Genomic DNA, 17,357 nt, shown 5'->3' with positions numbered 1-17,357 from the left:
CCACCAGTGCAATGTAGGAACTCTGCCTTCCTTCCTTCTCTTAACTCCCCCCTACAATCCTATAATACAACTTCTTGCTAAAACGTGCCCTTCTGTCATCTGTGAATTTCATTCTGTAAATTTGTGACCCAAAGAACCTGGACCTGTTGACTCAGTGAGAGTGTTATGTAATCGTGAACTTCAGTACCTTAAAGCATGAGTTAAAACCCATGTGAGGATAGGAAGATCATCATTTTCAAAGACCCTCCTCCCCCTTCCCCATTTCCTACATCACCCATATGAGATACCATGGTGTGAGTTCCTTCCCTCCTTCCTTCCCTCCCTCCCTCCTTCCCTCCTTCCTTCCTCCTTCCTTCCTTCCTTCTTTCTCTCTTTCTTTTTTTCTTTCTTTCTTCCTTTCACTGTGAGAACACAGCAAAAGATGTCTATCTGTTAGTCACCAAGCTGGCCCTCCCATCCCCCAAATCTGCCAGCTCCCTAAACTTGGACTTCCCAGGCCCTGAGCTGGGAGAAAGGCATTTTTGTTGCTTGTGAGCGTGGGAAGTCTATGGCAAGAAAACTGCTGTCAAAGGATAAGATTACAACTTGAAGATCTGAAGTTTTGATTTGGAAATTGGGCAAGGCTTCATTCCATGAAACTGAACGAGTGTTGCAACAGCCAGAGCAGAAGAGTTGGGTTTTCAGATAGAAAAGGACTGACAATAACAGAAACAGAACCTGAAGTGGATGGGTCATTCTGAAGCTACTTTCCTTCTAAGGCAGGGACAGAGCAACTGGCAGCAGGAAAGCAGTGCTTGGTTGACCCCAGGCTATTGCAGCTCACTTCTTTTGTGTGAAGGTGAAACCTGGGGAAATTTATTATCATGTTGACAGAGATTGTCCTGTTTGGGACATCCAGATTCTACCTCTAATCCTGATTTTCAGAAGTTCAGATAGGCATCTTAATTTTAGTTTGTTTCATGGGACTTTAACAGGAGTGACTCCATTTTGATTTTTTTTTTTTTTTTAGCTTGGTCTGTTGGGGCTTAATATAGACCTCCTCCTCCTCTGTCTCTGCCACCACCACCTTCTCTATACCTCTCATTTCTGTTTTATACAGTTAATGTGCACTTTAACTTTCAGTATTTGGCACCGGGTTTTAAGCCTAAAGTCTCATACATGCAAATATGTGTTCTCTCACTAAGTTATACTTTAACTCCCAAAGTTTGTTAGTTCTCTTCTTTCTCCTTTCTTCCATTGTGAAGTGTGTGTGTGTGTGATATGTATGGTGTGTAGTGTGAATGTCTGTAGTATGTGTGTGTGTATGTGATATGTATGCATGGTGTGTGTGTAGTGTGAGTATATGTAGTATGTGTGTGTGTGATGTAGTATGTGTGGTACCTGTATGGTGTGTGTGTATGTGGAACATATATGTGTAGCATGTGTGTGGTGTGTGTTTATGATATGTGTATGGGGTGTGTATGTGTAGTGTGAGTATATGTAGTATGCGTGTGCATGATGTGTGTGGTATCTGTGTGGTATGTATGTAGTATGTATGTGTGTATGTGTGTGTATGTAGTATGTGTATGGTGTGTATATAGTGTAGATGTATGTAGTAGTATTTGTGTATGGGTGGTGTAGAATTTATATGTGTGGTATCTATATCATATGTGTGTGTGTATGTATGTGTGTTATGTATATGTGTTGTATATATGTGTAGTGTATGTGGTAAGTGTATGTGTGGTGTGGTGTATGTGTTGTATATGTGTGTGTTACGTTATTGTGTGGTATGTGTATGTGTGTTGCGTGTGATGTTGTGTGTGGTGTATGGTATGTGTATGGTGTGTGTGTGTGTGTGTGTGTGTGTGTGTGTGCGTGTTTGGAGTTCCCATCCCATTGTTCTCAGCCTTATTTCCTTAAGACACAAACTCATCACCTAAGCTGATAGCCAACAAATCACAGCGATCCTCCTGTTTCCGCCCTGGGCCCACCGGTGCTGGGGTTACAGTGCATGCAGTCTCATTCAGCTTCCTGAGGGTGTTGGGGACTCAAACGCAGATCCTTATTGTTCTTACCCATTGAGCCAGTCCGCAGGCCCCTGACGCACACCTTAAATCCCCAAGAGAAAATGTGGAATTAACACTGTGTAAGTCCATGCTAGGATTGCTATTAGCTACCTCAGTAGACTGTAAGACATCAGAGCTGATAATAATGAGGGTGTCACTAGCAGTCTACAGCGCTAGTGTCTGCCAAATAGCGTTGTCTTTCCTTATTACAGTTCTTCAAAACAGATAAATGTTATTTCTCATAGAGAGAGATGAGACTGAGTGTGGAGTTATTTTCTAATGGCCACTTAGGCAGCACATGAGCAGAGTGGGCTGTAACTGATTTGGTCAGCCATTCTCTGGGGGGTTCTCTGCTATGGTGGGGTGTGGCTCTGAGAACTTGAAATCAGCCAGAAGTCAAGTGGATCCTCACTCTGAGTGGCACTCACTCCGCTATATTTAGAATTTCTTGGAGAGGCACTATCAGCTGTGCCCCCATTTTCCTGGGCAGGAAAATGGATGTAGCAGGTGCCATGGATGGTGTGGGAGAAATTATTACTGCTCTTACATAGACCTTACTGTCTTTTTTTAAAAGATTGATTTATTTACTTATTATATATGAGTAGCTGTCTGCAGACACACCAGAAGAGGGTATCAGATCTCATTACAGATGGCTGTGAGACACCACGTGGTGCTGGGATTTGAACTCAGGACCTCTGGAAGAGCAGGCAGTGCTCTTAACCACTGAGCCATCTCTCCAGCCCTGTTTGTCTTTTCTTAACGTGAGAGTTACACAACCGTATTGCTTAACAACCCCCTACCCTTATTTTCAGGATGTGCAGGTCTAAATTCTCTATGTTGCTTGATGGTCCCATTTCCCCCCCTCTGTTCTACATATTATATATAACTTGCACAAATTTCACCATTTTTTTAATCGCTCCCCCTCCCTCTTTCTGACACAGGGTCTCATTAAACATTTCTTGTCAGAAATTATAATGATCCTGCCTCAGCCTCAGAGTACTACAACTACAGGTAAGTAGGTTTTTGTTGTCATTGTTGTTTTATTGTTGTTATTGTGTGTTGTTTTGAGACATGGTTTCTCTGTGTAGCCCTGGCTGTCATGGAACTCACTCTGTAGACCAGGCTGCCCTTGATCTCATGATGCTGGCTTCTGCCCACTGAGTGCTGGGAGGTAGTGCATGAACCATTAATTCCTGGAGTCAAGTGAGATTTTTAACAAGGGCTACCATGGAGGGACATTAGGTTTACACAGCTGTTAGGAAAGAAGAAAACTGTCCTCATGTGCCTGATTTAGTGTATGCACTTTATTTTTTCTTTCATTTGTATGTGATATGCACTAGTGTGTATGTATGTTCACATGTGTGAATATGCCTTGTGTACACGAGGCCCAAAGTCGATGGATGCCAGGTATCTTCCCTGCTTTATTTTTTGAGAGGGTGTCTTTCTTCTAACTTGACACCAGAGCTGGCTGATTCGGTTAGTTTAGGCTGGCCACCTTGTTCTGGGCATGCCTAATGTGTCTTCCACATAGGGATTACAGGTGGACCACCACAACCATGCACGTGATGGATGGGGATCGGAGCTCTGTTCTCAGGCTTCAGTGACAAGCAGTGCACCCACGGGGTCACTTCCCAGCTCCATCAATGTAAATTTACACCACTGTCTGTCACCTCAAACTCTTGGTAAGAGAGAGGATGTATGAATGCATACAATTAACACATAGAACTTCTTCAGACAGTAATTGTTTTGATTTTGGTTTGTATTTTTTGAAACAGGGTTTCTCTGTGAAGTTCTGTTTTTTTCTGGAGATTGCTTTATACCTAGAACTGAGAAATTAGCCTGTCTTTGCCTCCCGAGTGCTGGGATTGCACTGTAGGGATCAGATAGTAATTCTTAGACCAAACCAAACCAAGCCAAACCAAACCAAACCAAACCAAACCAAACGAAAAACAGAAACAAAACAAAACAAAACAAACAAACAAAAAAAAACCCCAGACAAACAAAAAACCCACTGCCACAATGATTCCATCTGGTCATATTTTCTTATCTTGTTGGAAAATTCATGTATGGATTATATCTAGAAATGGCTCTGTTTAGGTGGAGTGCAGGAGCCATTCATGCAGATGGTTTATTACTTTTTAACTAATTAAATCAAACCAATATTTACGTAGTCTTGTGGGTTCCCCAAGTCCTTGTCTAATCATTCTTTCTCTTCTGCAGTTCAGGCACATGCCCTCTTGGCATACCGGCACAGGCATTACTAGTTGCTATTTGCAATGGACTGTAGATGAATGAGTGTCTTAGTCAGGCTTTCTATTCATGACCAAGAAGCAAGTTGGGGAGGAAAGGACTTATTCAGCTTCACATTCGCATTGCTGTTCATCACCAAAGGAAGTCAGGACTGGAACTCACACAGGTCAGGAAGCCGGAGCTGATGCAGAGGCCATGGAGGGATGTTACTTACTGGCTTGCTTCCCCTGGCTTGCTCAGCCTGCTTTCTTATAGAACCCAGGACTACCAGCCCAGGGACAGCATCACCCACACTGGGCTGGGTCCTCCCGCCTTCATCACTAGTTGAGAAAATGTCTTACAGCTGGGTCTCAGGAGGCTTTTCCTCAACTGAGGCTCCTTTCTCTGTGATAACTTCAGCTCGTGTCAAGTTGACACACAAAACCAGCCAGTACAATGAGTAAACACACACTCCAATATTCTAGGTGATTTCATTTTATTTTCTAGAGTGGTGAATGAATGAGTTTAGAAATATATCTGAATGTCACCAGAAGGAGGTGCACATGAGTAAGGGCCCTCTTTACTATGGCCGCTGAGCTTTCCCCAAGTTTTCTTCTGCTGCCCAATACACACATCAGGGTCCAGGAGCTGGCAGGAATAGCCTGTTCTCCTCTCCTCTCCTCTCCTCTCCTCTCCTCTCCTCTCCTCTCCTCTCCTCTCCTCTCCTCTCCTCTCCTCTCCTCTCCTCTCCCCTCCCCTCTCTCCCCATGTCTCCTCTCTATCTCTATCCTCCTTCTATATCATCTCTATCTCCATCATCCCCATCTCTATTACTCCATTTCCACGTCTACATCTTATCCCCGTTGATGGCACTGGGAACTGAACCCAGGATCTTGCACGTGCCTGGAAAGGGTCTCACCGTTGTGCCATACCCCATGGCGGCAACCTCTTCTTTCCACTGGAATCCAACCAGAGTCAGAGACCTCAGTATAGTATCTAGACACACATCCTTCAATGACAGGATGCAAGACAGTTGACAAGTACATGTTCTCTTTAAGATTTCATCAAGTGATAAAATTCTCCAGTTGTATGACTGTATGCTGGATCAGAAACCAAAGATCCTTGAAGAAGATGGATCTTTTCTGCAGCATCTACCTGGCAGTTTTAAAAGCATATAGGTCAAATGGGGATAATCTTCATTCTCAAGATTCATTTGACTTTGGGTGATACTAATTTTAAACCAGCCATTACCGATGGATACTAAAAATAGACTATACAAAACACCTAGTGCAAGCATTACAGCTCGACACAAATCTGATTCCTTTATTATCTACAGCATTCCTCGGTTGGTGTTTGGAGTCCTGCCCCCACCTAATACCTTTGGTTCAAGGTTTTAAAATCTTTTAAAATCCACAGAGATGGAGTAATAAGTTCACATGGCTGCTGGGGGGAAGAGAAATAGTGCTTTGTTTTAGCTCTAGAGAATGATTGAAGCAGTATCTAGTTCAGTGTTTTTATGCTCACTATATAATCTCAGAGTTTTGAGCTAAAAAAAAAAAAACATTCCTTTCTCTGAAGGTTTGCCTTTTCTCTGCCTTGCAGGACAAATTAAGAGCAATTAAAATCAATGTCCTGCTCTCCAAATGGTACTATTTCTCCTAGTCTACTTTCTTTGATGTCCGGTCATAGATAATACAAGTCGGTCTACTGTCATTGTCAATACATGAGTTGTTGAGACCACCCAGCTCAGGGCCTTTCCTCTAAGGGCTGTTATTTAAGGCTGGGGTCCTATTCTTTTTGATACTTTCTTTAATAAAGGAAAAACTAATTTGTGTGTGTGTGTGTGTGTGTGTGTGTGTGTGTGTGTGTGTGTGTGTGTGTAATGTGACAGTGTGCCTGGTTGGTATGCTTGTGTACGTGCAGAGCTCAAGGGAGGATGTTGGCTCTCCTTTCATCATTTTATGTCCCCGAGACACTGTCTCACTGAAGCAGAAGCTCACCTTTCTGCTACATTGGCTCACAGTGAACTTCTAGGCTCTGCCTGTCAGACAACATTGGTGTCCCAGGTTCGAGCGGCAACGGCCAGCTTTAACTCATATGTTGGGGATTCAAACTCAGTCCCTCAAATTTGTCCTGCCATTTTTGTTCTCCTCCATCGAATCATCTGCCAGCTTCTCGATTTTCTTATTTTCTTATGAATCAGCTACAGACTGGTTGAAGGATAAAGGCTAAAAGACTTTGGCTGTTGGTTCAGCAGTCGTGTCTTGAATTGCTCTCACTTTCAAGAATAAGGGATCCTGAGTCTTGCATGATGCAGCCACAAATGGGACTAAATTATGCTAAGCAAAAATAAATTCTCGTACTGAGAATTTCCCAGGAGTTTTGATATTTTTGACTCTTACTCACTAAATATGGAAAAGATTGAGACACTGAGAAGCAGGGGAGCTGTTCTGCCTTTTTTAGACCTTTGAATAAGCCGTTTCATCCTATTCAATGCTATGTTAGCAATATACTAAAAATCTCTCCCTGTCGAAAAGTCCCAGTTGCCTGAGTGGTGAGTTTCTGGAAATGTTCGTTTAGCTTCCATTTTTATGTAAGTCACGAAGCTCTTGAATTATAATTAATATTTTCTAGTTGTCCCAGTGTTATTCATACATGGAAGTGATAGAAATTGATATTTCACTGATTTTTATTTTAAAGGTAGCTAGACCGGCCGGGAACTTTTGATCCTCCTGCATTGGTAGATTCGATTGGGAACTTCAGCTGGTGGTGTTTACTCTAAAGATGTGATGGAAGAGGACAAAAAGAGTTATCTGAGCTTGCTGGCTCAGGAGCACTGGAAAGGAATGCCTTCCTCAGTGGCAGGCACTGCTCACTGAGATGTCTAGGAGTTTGGTGGCCATGTATTGATGGAGCCAAACCACTCGGTGGCCTTTCAGCTGCTCGATAGCTTCCCTTGGTAGTACACAATGTGTTTCTCTGTCCTGTGTGGCACACACAAAACTGATAGCACCAGACGTTTGATCAGCCCTGTCCTTTTCCTTGAGTTCTTTCTCTGCCCCTCTCTATCCCTTTCTCTTCTCTGAGAACTCAGCCTTGGCACTGTGCACAGAGACTCAAAGGTTTTTCTTTCCCTTAGGGTTGTGAGCTGTCATTGATATTCATTGCTGGGATCCATTAACTCCTTAGCAACACACAATGAGAGCATTCTAGTTTTGCTTTAGCTTGACTCTCTGGCACCGGCAAGTGAAGATCACTTTCTCCCATAAACGATTTGATAATCTCGGCACACAGCTTTGGAAAATAAAAACAAATGCTTCCTCCCTTCTGTTCTTTACCTTTTATGATAGCGCTTTGTCTCAGGCGTTTTGCCAGTTAATGGTGGCTGTTTTCTCGTTTGTTTCATGAGACAGGCTCTCCTTACATAGCCCTGGCTATCTTGGAACTTCTGTAGATCAGGCTGGCCTCCAACTCACAGAAATCTGCCTGCCTTTTCAACTTGAGTGCTGGAGTTATAGGCATGTTTTACTGTGCTTGGCTTATAATGATGTGTGTGTGTGTGTGTGTGTGTGTGTGTGAGAGAGAGAGAGAGAGAGAGAGAGAGAGAGAAAGAAAGAGAGAGAGAGAAAGAGAAAGAGAGAGAGAGAAAGAGAGAGAGAGAAAGAGAGAGAGAGAAAGAGAGAGAGAGAAAGAGAGAGAGAGAGAGAGAGAGAGAGAGAGGGAGGGAGGGAGAGAGAGAGGGAGGGAGAGAGAGAGAGAGAGCACATTCGTGTGTGTTCTCATGGGAACTTGCATGCACATGAGGCCTGAGACCGATACCAACATCTTATGCACTTCACTTTCCATATAGAGGCCAAGTCTCTCATCTGTATGTAGAACTCACAGGTTTGTTAAGTGATCCCCAGCTTGCTATGGGGATCACTTGTCTCTGCCTCTTGTACACTAAGATTGTAAATGAGTCACCCCACCCACCTGTCAGGAGAATGCTGGGCTCTGAAATTTGGTCCTTATGCTTGCCCAGCAAGCAACTTACCCACTGAGCCATCTCCCTCGGCCATGAGAATGGTTTTTTGTAACCAAACCACTAAAAACATATAGGTAGTGACATACATGGGTTCAGACTTCAACAGTCTTGGTCTTTATTGATGGCATAATCATTCCCTCTTTAGACCACCATGTTCTTGTTACTACCTTACTTTTTGGTCTGATAAGATGTCCTTTGATTATTCCTTCATATTTCTGACTTCAGACCTAGAACCAGTCATCTCTCCAAGTAGATACATTCCGTGTAGTAGAAAACAATCTTTAGATAGCACCATGTGGGTGCCTGGGACACAGAACTGGAGAATTTAATTTCTAGTTATGGGGTTTGAACCCAGGGCCCCAGGCATGCTTATCAAGTAAGTACTCCAGTTACATTCTCGTCATGTACTCTAATTACGGAGCTCCACCTCTAACTCCTGCATTTAATTTGCCATATTTCTCCCTTTTATCTTCTTTTGAGATACGGTCTCAAACTGCAGTCTTTCTGCCTTAGCCTCCTACAGACTAGGATTATAGGTGTGAGGCATCATACTTGACTAATTTTCATTTTTTTTTTTTTTTGGTTCTTTTTTTCGGAGCTGGGGACCGAACCCAGGGCCTTGCACTTCCTAGGCAAGCGCTCTACCACTGAGCTAAATCCCCAACCCCTAATTTTCATTTTTTAAAAATCAGAATGAATATAGATTTATTAGAAAAAAGCTAAAAAAGAGCTCCTTGAGTAGGAGAGGCTCTCACTGTGGAGACCATGCTGACCTTGAACTCAGATCTGCCTGCCTCTACCTCTCCAGGGCTGGGGTTAAAGGCGTGCACCACCACTGCTGGGCACTCCGTTACATTTTAAAGCTGAAACATTTCATATAATCAAAGGGAAACTTTGACTTTATAATTGCTTTATTCTACAACAATCAACCTAGTCCTAGGATAGCAAATCACAATCAATAATAGTCAACGGTTGTGGTGGCTTGAATTAGAAGGGGCCCCATAGACTCATATATTTGAATGTTTGGTCTATAATTGGTGGGACTCTTGTTGGAGGAGGTCTGTCGTTGAGAGCTGGCTTTGAGATTTTAAAAGCCCGGACGATTATCAGTTAGTCTTCCTCTCTCTGCTTCTCTGTAGTCCTTTCAGAATGTGAGCTCTCAGCTGCTTCTTCAGTGCCCTTCCTGCTGGTTGCCATTTTCTTTGTCATAAGCCCATCCTTCAAAACTGTAAGCACCGAATAAATCCTTTCTCCTAAAAGTTCCCTGATGGTTATAGTGTCTTTTCCCAGCAATAGAGAAGTAACTAAGTATCAAATATGTATGTATGCAGTTATAGATTGTGATAAAAAGTGATGTGGAGTAGTTCATCTCTCTATGATTAAGCTACTAACTGGGTGGACTATATCTTATTTGTCTTGGTTCTCGCTTATGGGTTATTTTTGGATTCAATTAACTTTGGGATAATTATGTAAAATATTAAGTATCTTGATAGTTAGATCAATAAAACAAACCATATTCCAAGAATTAGGCCATTCCCTTGTTCTCTATTCCTAATTATTTCTCTATCCATAGGTGAGGTTTGGAAAAATTATGGGGTGTTATTACTTTAAACACCTAAGTAGTCTCTATTTTCATCTCTGTCCATCTTAGACAGTGGATAAATAGCTTCTTTGTCATATCTATAAAGTGATATGTTGCATTTTTTTTCTTTCTTAAAACAGGATCTTACTATATATCTATCTCTGGACTGGAACTTGCTATGCAAATCAGGTCAGCTTTAAGCTCACAGACGTCTGTCTGCCTATAGCTTTTGAGTTCTGGGATAAAAGGTGTATGCTATTACACTTGTTCCAGTATTACATTCTTAAATGAGCATTTTTCAGTCATGTGTATATGCTACTCAGACCTTAACAATCATTAGGACCATGCAGGCAAAACCAGGGCTCCATTAGGTGGATCTATCTGTTGGCAGAAGTGTCAATTGAACCATCACTTTGAGATGCAGTGCAGCTTGTTAAAATGTAGAAAGGATAAGGTATGTATTTGCAACATTATGGCACTTATTTTTCTAGAGAAAATCTCTCTTTTCCTTTCAGGACAGGGTCTCCCTATGTGGCCCAGCCTGCCTTTTCTCATACTATCTTCTTGCTTAAGCCTTAAAAAAAAATTATTTTTATTTATGTGAGTACACTGTTGCTGACTTCAGACACACCAGAAGAGGGCATCGGATCCCATTACAGATGGTTGTGAGCCACCATGTGGTTGCTGGGATTTGAACTCAGGACCTTTGGAAGAGCAGTCAGTGCTCTTAACCCCTGAGCCATCTCTCCAGCCCTTGCTCAAGGCTTCTGAATGATGAGGTTACAGATGTGTGGCACCTCATACAGCTGGGAGGATTTTTGTTGTCGAAGGTATACAGTATTATAATAGTTGAAATTAGAAAAAAAAACTTAAATTTTCATCAAAGGAAGAATAGATAAGTTAAATTTTGGTACATTTAAGAGACCAAATATGATACAATTAAAATGTCTGAACATTTCAACATGGCTTTTTAAAAGCTTGATTTAAAAATAAGAAACAGGGCATAGAACAACAGTACCATACCACTTCCGGAACATTACATAATGCGGGCTGTGTTTGGATGCATACTTGGTAATGACAGTATGGAAACATGAGCAGGATGGGGACTCAGCATGGGACAAGGACTCACACGGAGGGAACAGAATGGCACTTTGTAATTGAAGTGTTGTTTTCACTTTAAAAAAAAAACCACCCTGGACTCCTGTTGACAACCATGGATCCTAGAGTACACATAACCAGGGAGGAGAAGAAATGAAGAAAGAGAAACACAGACACAGGAGAGCTGGGATTGTGCAGTCTGGGTTCTTGGATGGAGAAACTGTAGCACCCTGGAAGCTCAGCATGATTATTATATATTCGAGGGAAGGTTATTGCATATAGCCGAACAAGGAGGTGAGGTTACTGCGTGTATTTGAAAGTGGCAGGATTATTATATGCAGTTGGACAAAGAGACAAGTTTAACTGATTTTGTATGAGTGGTTTCTGTATGGGAGCAATAAACATGGGGGTCAGGGGGACACTGTGGAAGGCTTGGCTACCCACTGTGAACCTTTGCTCAGCCTTGGGTCAGAACAGCCAGTGCTCTTAACCACTGAGCCATCTCTCCAGCTTAAGGCTGGAGAATGATGAGCTTAAGTCCTTACCTAAGGCTTCTGAATGATAAATCCTCAGGATGAAGCTTCCAGGTGAGTTTTGGCTCAGTTCCTCTACGTCTAAAGTGTGTGATACCTTCAGGAAGAGCTTCTTACCTTCAAGTCCTGGGAGGCGTCAAGGGTAACGACATTAGCTTATATTTGGAGTCTCTTCGACTCTTCAGACTGACAGCTTAGAAGGAGGTTTCCCATGTCTGGTACTGTGGCTTTTATTAGATAGTCTATGGCTCTTGGAGGGAGCATTGTCATTCTGTGTGGTGAAACTGCCCTGCATTATGAGAACTGAGATTTGGGGTTTATAGGCTATAAACTGACAGCATAGACGTTAAAAGTTTTGGTAACTTTTAGATGTGTGTGTGTGTGTGTGTGTGTGTGTGTATGTGTGTAAAGAATATATATATATATATATATATATATATATATATATATATCATGTGGAAGCATTTAAAAATAGGGAGCTTTCACATTTAAAAATAAATCTAGATTTCTGGAAATCAGAAGCTTCCTTCATCCAGCCTTTAACGAGTAACTGTGGGTGCTGTCCCCTTTAGATGAGGTGAGTGCTTCTCCTAATCCCTGCCTGATAGCCTGACTGTGTATTCCTTGCTTGTTGGTGCCGCCAGCCTGACCCCCACATAGTTGATACCCTGCTGAGGGAGGTAGGTAATAAATAGCACTTGTGTTTCTTGCTGTGAACAGTTTTTTCTCCCCAAACATTTCAGTCATGTTTCTCCAACTGGGCTCAAATTGAATTTCAGAGTGCTTGAGAGTCAGGGTTGCTATGTCCCTGATGTCCTTTCTCAGGGTAGTTTTGAAATGGGGGCTGGGGTACCTAAGTCAGTTAAAATTACCAGGAAAAGTTCCTCGAGTCCTTGGTGTGTTGGTAGGAGGGATTGGTGTTAGAGCTTGTTATCGGTCCTGTGTAGCTGTAAAAGATGGCTGAGGAGGAGAAGCAGAGTGTTCCAGATAGCCAAAGTAATTTTCTCAATGCTCAATGCAGACCAAGCTGTTATTTATAACATCCACAGCAACAATTCCCTAAGAACTAACTCTAAGAATTTCTGCTCATTATCTAGCTTGGAAATAGATCAAGATGAGTCCCAGATCCCTTCCATACCACGACCTGAAGCATGGCTGGGATGGTGAGAGCCCCAGCCAGTCTCCATAAGAATTGGAGAAAGTGATCCCCATCGGCAGGTCCAAATGGGACATTCAATCAGGGACTCTTGTCTGCAGGGCAACATTTTGGGGGACCTCCTATTTGATGTAGTGGGCCAGCAGTGAATCAAATGAGTCAGTGAGGGCTGAAAGGCTCAGATAGAATATGCTGCTGCAGGATGTGGTACAAGTAAGACACATACTTCCATAGCTGCAATTCTCTACAAGGTAGCCTCATGCATATTGTGAACCAAGGAATTCTGGGAACAGATAGCCCAAGGGATATTCTTCGTCACCAATTGTTTGCACAATTTACAGTTTTCACTTCTTACTCTTCCTGATACTCCATCAGTGGACAAGATTTTCTTTCTTTCTTTCTTTCTTTCTTTCTTTCTTTCTTTCTTTCTTTCTTTCTTTCTTTCCTCCTCTCTTCCTTCCTTCCTCTCTCCCTCTCTTTCTTTCTTTCTTTCTTTCTTTCTTTCTTTCTTTCTTTCTTTCTTCCTTCCTTCCTTCCTTCCTTCCTTCCTTCCTTTCTTTCTTCCTTTCTTTCTTTCCTCCTTTCTTCCTTCCTCTCTCCCTCTCTTTCTTTCTCTCTCTCTCTCTTTCTTTCTTTCTTTCTTTCTTTCTTATTTAAGATTTGTTTATTTTATATGAGTCCACTGTAGCTGTCATCAGACACACCAGAAGAGGGCATGGGATACCATTATAGATGGTTGTGAGCCACCATGTGGTTGCTGGGAATTGAACTCAGGACCTCTGGAAGGGCTGAGCCATCTCTCCAGCCCAGACATGATTTCTTTGTATCCAGGCACTGTCCCTAAAGATAGCCCCACACCCCTTTCTTAAGTGTATATTCGAGAAGCACTGAAAGATCTTTCTGAGACTGATTAACTGATATAACTCAGTTGGGAGAGCTTTTATCTCGCATGCAGATGTCCTGGGTTCAACAACGCAGCAGTTCCATTCAAATCTTGGTTTGGTGATACATGCCTGTAATCCATGGAGGACTAAGAGTTCAAGGCCATGGTTGTTTATATAATTATTTTGGGGCCAGACAAAAACACATGAAACTGTCTTAAAAAACAAAACAAAACAAAACAAAAAGGACCTGCCTGTCTGTACCAGGCTCCTTCTTATGTCACACTAATGCCCAGTTTGCATGGTTAGTGAGTGACCACTAGGATTTGAGATCTTATTGATGTATCCGTAGTTCAATGTATTATCACGGAGTCTGTGAAGTTAGACTCATTCTCAGAACAAAGGCTTTCACTCTCAGTCTCTTATGAATGTGCTGGGACTTCTCTAGAGGCTACATAACTTGTGAATGTATTAGGCTGTAGAACTAGACTCGAGGATCCAGTTGTCTTTTGTTACACAAGACACCACAGAGGTTTGCAAATACAGAGCGCTCTGCTATTCTTCTCAGTAAGTTTTGTTTACTTATGAGCTGTTTGGGAGTTCACCATGATTTTAAAGAGAAAAGAAAACATATCATGAGACCAAACACTAGAAAACTATTGCTTTGTAGCACAGCTAGAGGCTTTCCTAGCCATTCTCATCTGGGTGTGTCTTTGTCACTGGCTGGTGTGCTGGCTAGATTTTATGTCAATTTGACACAAACTATAATCATTTGATAGGAGAAAACTTCAATCAAGAAAATGCCTCCATAAGATTGGGCTGTGGACCAGCCTGTAGAGCGTTTTCTTCATTAATTATTGATGAGAGAGGGCCCAGCCTATTGTGGGTGGTGCTATCCCTGGGCTGGGGATCCTGGGTTCTATAAGAAATTGCCTGAGCAACCCATGAGGAGCAAGGCAGTACACAGAATTCCTCCATGGCCTCATTAGCTCCTACCTCCAGGTTCCTGCCCTGTTTGAGTTCCCTGTCCTGATTTCCTTCATTGAGAGACCACAGTGTGGAATGTAAGCCAAATAAACTCTTTCTTCCCACAACTTGCTTTTTGGTAGTATGAGAGTCCCCGAGGTGGTACTGGTTCTGAAGGGATGAACCAGTCAAGGAGAGCAGCTGAGACTTGGCACTGCCAGGAGAGGCCATTGGTAAAGGTGCAGCTTCAGTAGCAGTTGAAGGCCCAGGACTAAAGGGGTCGTGCAGAGAGGCTGAGACTTGGGACCACCAAGAGAGGCTACTGGTGAAAATGCAGCCCAGTCGCTATTGAGAAGACCCCAGTGTTTTGGAGAAGCCAGGACAATTGATGATCGCCAGGAATGGCAGCAGCAGTGGAGGGGACCCAGCCTGAGGCTGGAAATCAAGCTGTGTGCATTGCAGAGTGTGGCGCCCAGAAACAAATCCCAGATATTGGAAGCTGAGTTATTTACACTGTTGGGGTTATTTTTTTTATTTTGTCCAGATTATTGATTATACCCCAGTTCTTCCTTCTTGAAGTCACAAAGTGCTTATTTTTTATTTTATAGGAATCCACAGTTGAGAGACTAACTTAAAAAAAAGAGAGAGATTTCGGGGTTTTACAGAGAATTTCAATTTTAAAAGAGACTGGGTATTTTTAAAGAGACACTTTTTTAAAATGTTTGAATTTGTAAGGCTGTGGGACTTTTTAGGTTTGTCAAATATTTTATATTGTGATGTCTCTATTAATGCAGGATCTTGGGGATGAACAAGAAAGAAAAGGTTATGGCTTAACCGTGATGTGTTTGTTTGTCCAGTTGACAAGGGGTAAATTATGCTGGCTAAATATATGTCAGCTTGACACGAATTATAGTCATCTGAGAGGAGAAAACCTCCACTGAGAAAACTTCTCCATAAAATCAGGTTGTGGGCCAGTCTGGAGAGCATTTTCTTCATTAGTGATGAGGAGGGAGCATCTGTCCCATTGTGGGTGGTGTCACCCCTGAGCTGGTGGTCCTGGGTTCTATAACAAAGCAGGCTGACAAAGCCATGTAGAGCAAGCCAGAAAGCAGTATTCCTCCATGGCCTCTGCATCAGCTCCTGCCTCCAGGTTCTTGCCCTGTTTGAGTTCTTGTTCTGGTTTCTTTCAGTGGTTGGCCATGATGTGGAAGCATAAGCCAAACAAACCCTTTCCTCTCCAACTTGCTTTTTGGTCATGGTGTTTCATTACCACAATAGAAGCCCCGATTAAGACAGCTGATGAAAAGGCACTCAGTGGCATGGGGTGGGACAGTGGGGAGGGGGAAGACCTTCCAAGGGAGAAGATGCACCAAGGGTGTCCAGTGGGAGGGAGGGCAATAGAAGGAGAATCCAGGAGACCTTAGACCTTTAGATTTGCTTTGGACTGGTACTTATTATGACAGAGACAAGGGCAAAGATAGGATTTAGAGGAAGGCAGACAAGCTACTTAGAGTTCATATCCTGGGCAAGTCATTCACCCTGGCTGGACTGGACTTTCTTTGGCTGTGAAGCCAAAAAGCTGGAGCAGCTAAGGGTTTGCAAAGCAACTCTGTGGTAAATAACAGCTGTAATACTCATAGCAGCACTTAGAGATAAAACGCTAGGTAAGACAGTGGTGTGTAAGTACTTAGTTTAAGTTAGGCAGATCTAGTGTTGCCTCCGATCATAATGCCACTGTGTGATTGAAGGTTTATTTGCTTGTTGAGAGAAGCTCTCACAGTGTTCTCAGATTGGTTTTAACTTACTGGACTCAAGTGATCCTTTTGAATTAGCCTCTTGTGGGTTAGCATTACAGATATATAAAACAGTGAGGGGCTCCATCTTTGAACTTTTATTCTCCCTGTAGTTCTGGGGGCAGGGGAGGGGTGTGAACCTAGGGCGTGGTGCATTCTAAGTGGGTGCTCTACCATAGGCTACATCCTTAGCTATATCTAGGTGGTGGTGGTGGTGGTGGTGGTGGTGGTGGTGGTGGTGGTGGTATGTGTGTGCGTGTGTGTATGAGAGAGAGAGACAGGGAGAGACAGGGAGAGACAGGGTGAGGCAGAGAGATAGACAGAGAGACTTTATGTAGCCTTGGTTGTCGTGGAACTCATTCTGTAGACTAGGTTGGCCTTGAACTCATGGAGATTCATCTGCCTCAGCCTCCTGAGTCCTGGGATTGATAACATGGACTATAGCTAGATCTTCCTGAGTTTTGATATGCTTCCCTAAGTCAGAGTATTATAACCATAGAATTGCTTGCCCTAGGGAGAAAAAGTCATGGTTGACAGGAGAGATGGGAAGCCCTTGAAAGTAGATGATTAGGTTTTTATCCAGCTCAAAATCTTTAGAAGTCAAAATTGTTTGGTTCCAAGCTAGTACACACCAGCTCTCGTTGAATTGAGGCAAAGCAGTTTCAGAAGGAAGGTCAAGAGTCTTCAGGCTTTCTGACAGCAGACACGAGGTTACATCTCAATGCTGCTGCCTATCACCGTGTTCCCAAGCAAGAGATACTATTGCATTAGAAGAGGTTACTAATGCCTTCCTTATAGGGTTGTAGAAGCTATTTAATGAGAAGACGCATGTTGAGCTGATGGGCTCAGACCCAGATGTTAGGAAACACAGACTGTCTTTTCTCCAGTTGAGAAAGTAGGCAATCGAAAGGCACCTCAGCAGACGTGACGAGAGGCAAAGGAGAGAGGTTCTAGTGCTAACAAGCTGGAAAGGAGGGAAAGTGGATTGTGATTCTGTAGCTTGAAGCATAAGGGGTCTGGAGAAGCCATTTTGGTAGCCTGTTTTTTTCC

The 17,357-nt window shown here is 42.8% G+C and overlaps 1 protein-coding gene and 1 long non-coding RNA gene across 2 annotated transcripts in view; one reads left to right on the top strand and one right to left on the bottom strand.

Moving 5' to 3' along the window:
• Positions 1-7,966, top strand: part of LOC108349100 (uncharacterized) — a 37,423-nt gene extending 29,457 nt beyond the window's left edge. The window contains exon 3 of the long non-coding RNA XR_005499598.2: positions 2,987-7,966. This is a non-coding gene — a long non-coding RNA (uncharacterized LOC108349100). The remainder of the gene's footprint in view (positions 1-2,986) is intronic.
• LOC120100003 (40S ribosomal protein S12-like) overlaps positions 1-17,357 on the bottom strand; it is a 673,396-nt gene that overhangs the window by 654,292 nt on the left and 1,747 nt on the right. The gene's annotated exons all lie outside the window — the stretch shown is intronic.

Source organism: Rattus norvegicus, chromosome 1 (genome assembly GCF_036323735.1).
Source record: "Rattus norvegicus strain BN/NHsdMcwi chromosome 1, GRCr8, whole genome shotgun sequence".
NCBI classification, from domain to species: Eukaryota; Metazoa; Chordata; class Mammalia; order Rodentia; family Muridae; genus Rattus; species Rattus norvegicus.
This window is presented reverse-complemented; position numbering and strand designations above follow the sequence as displayed.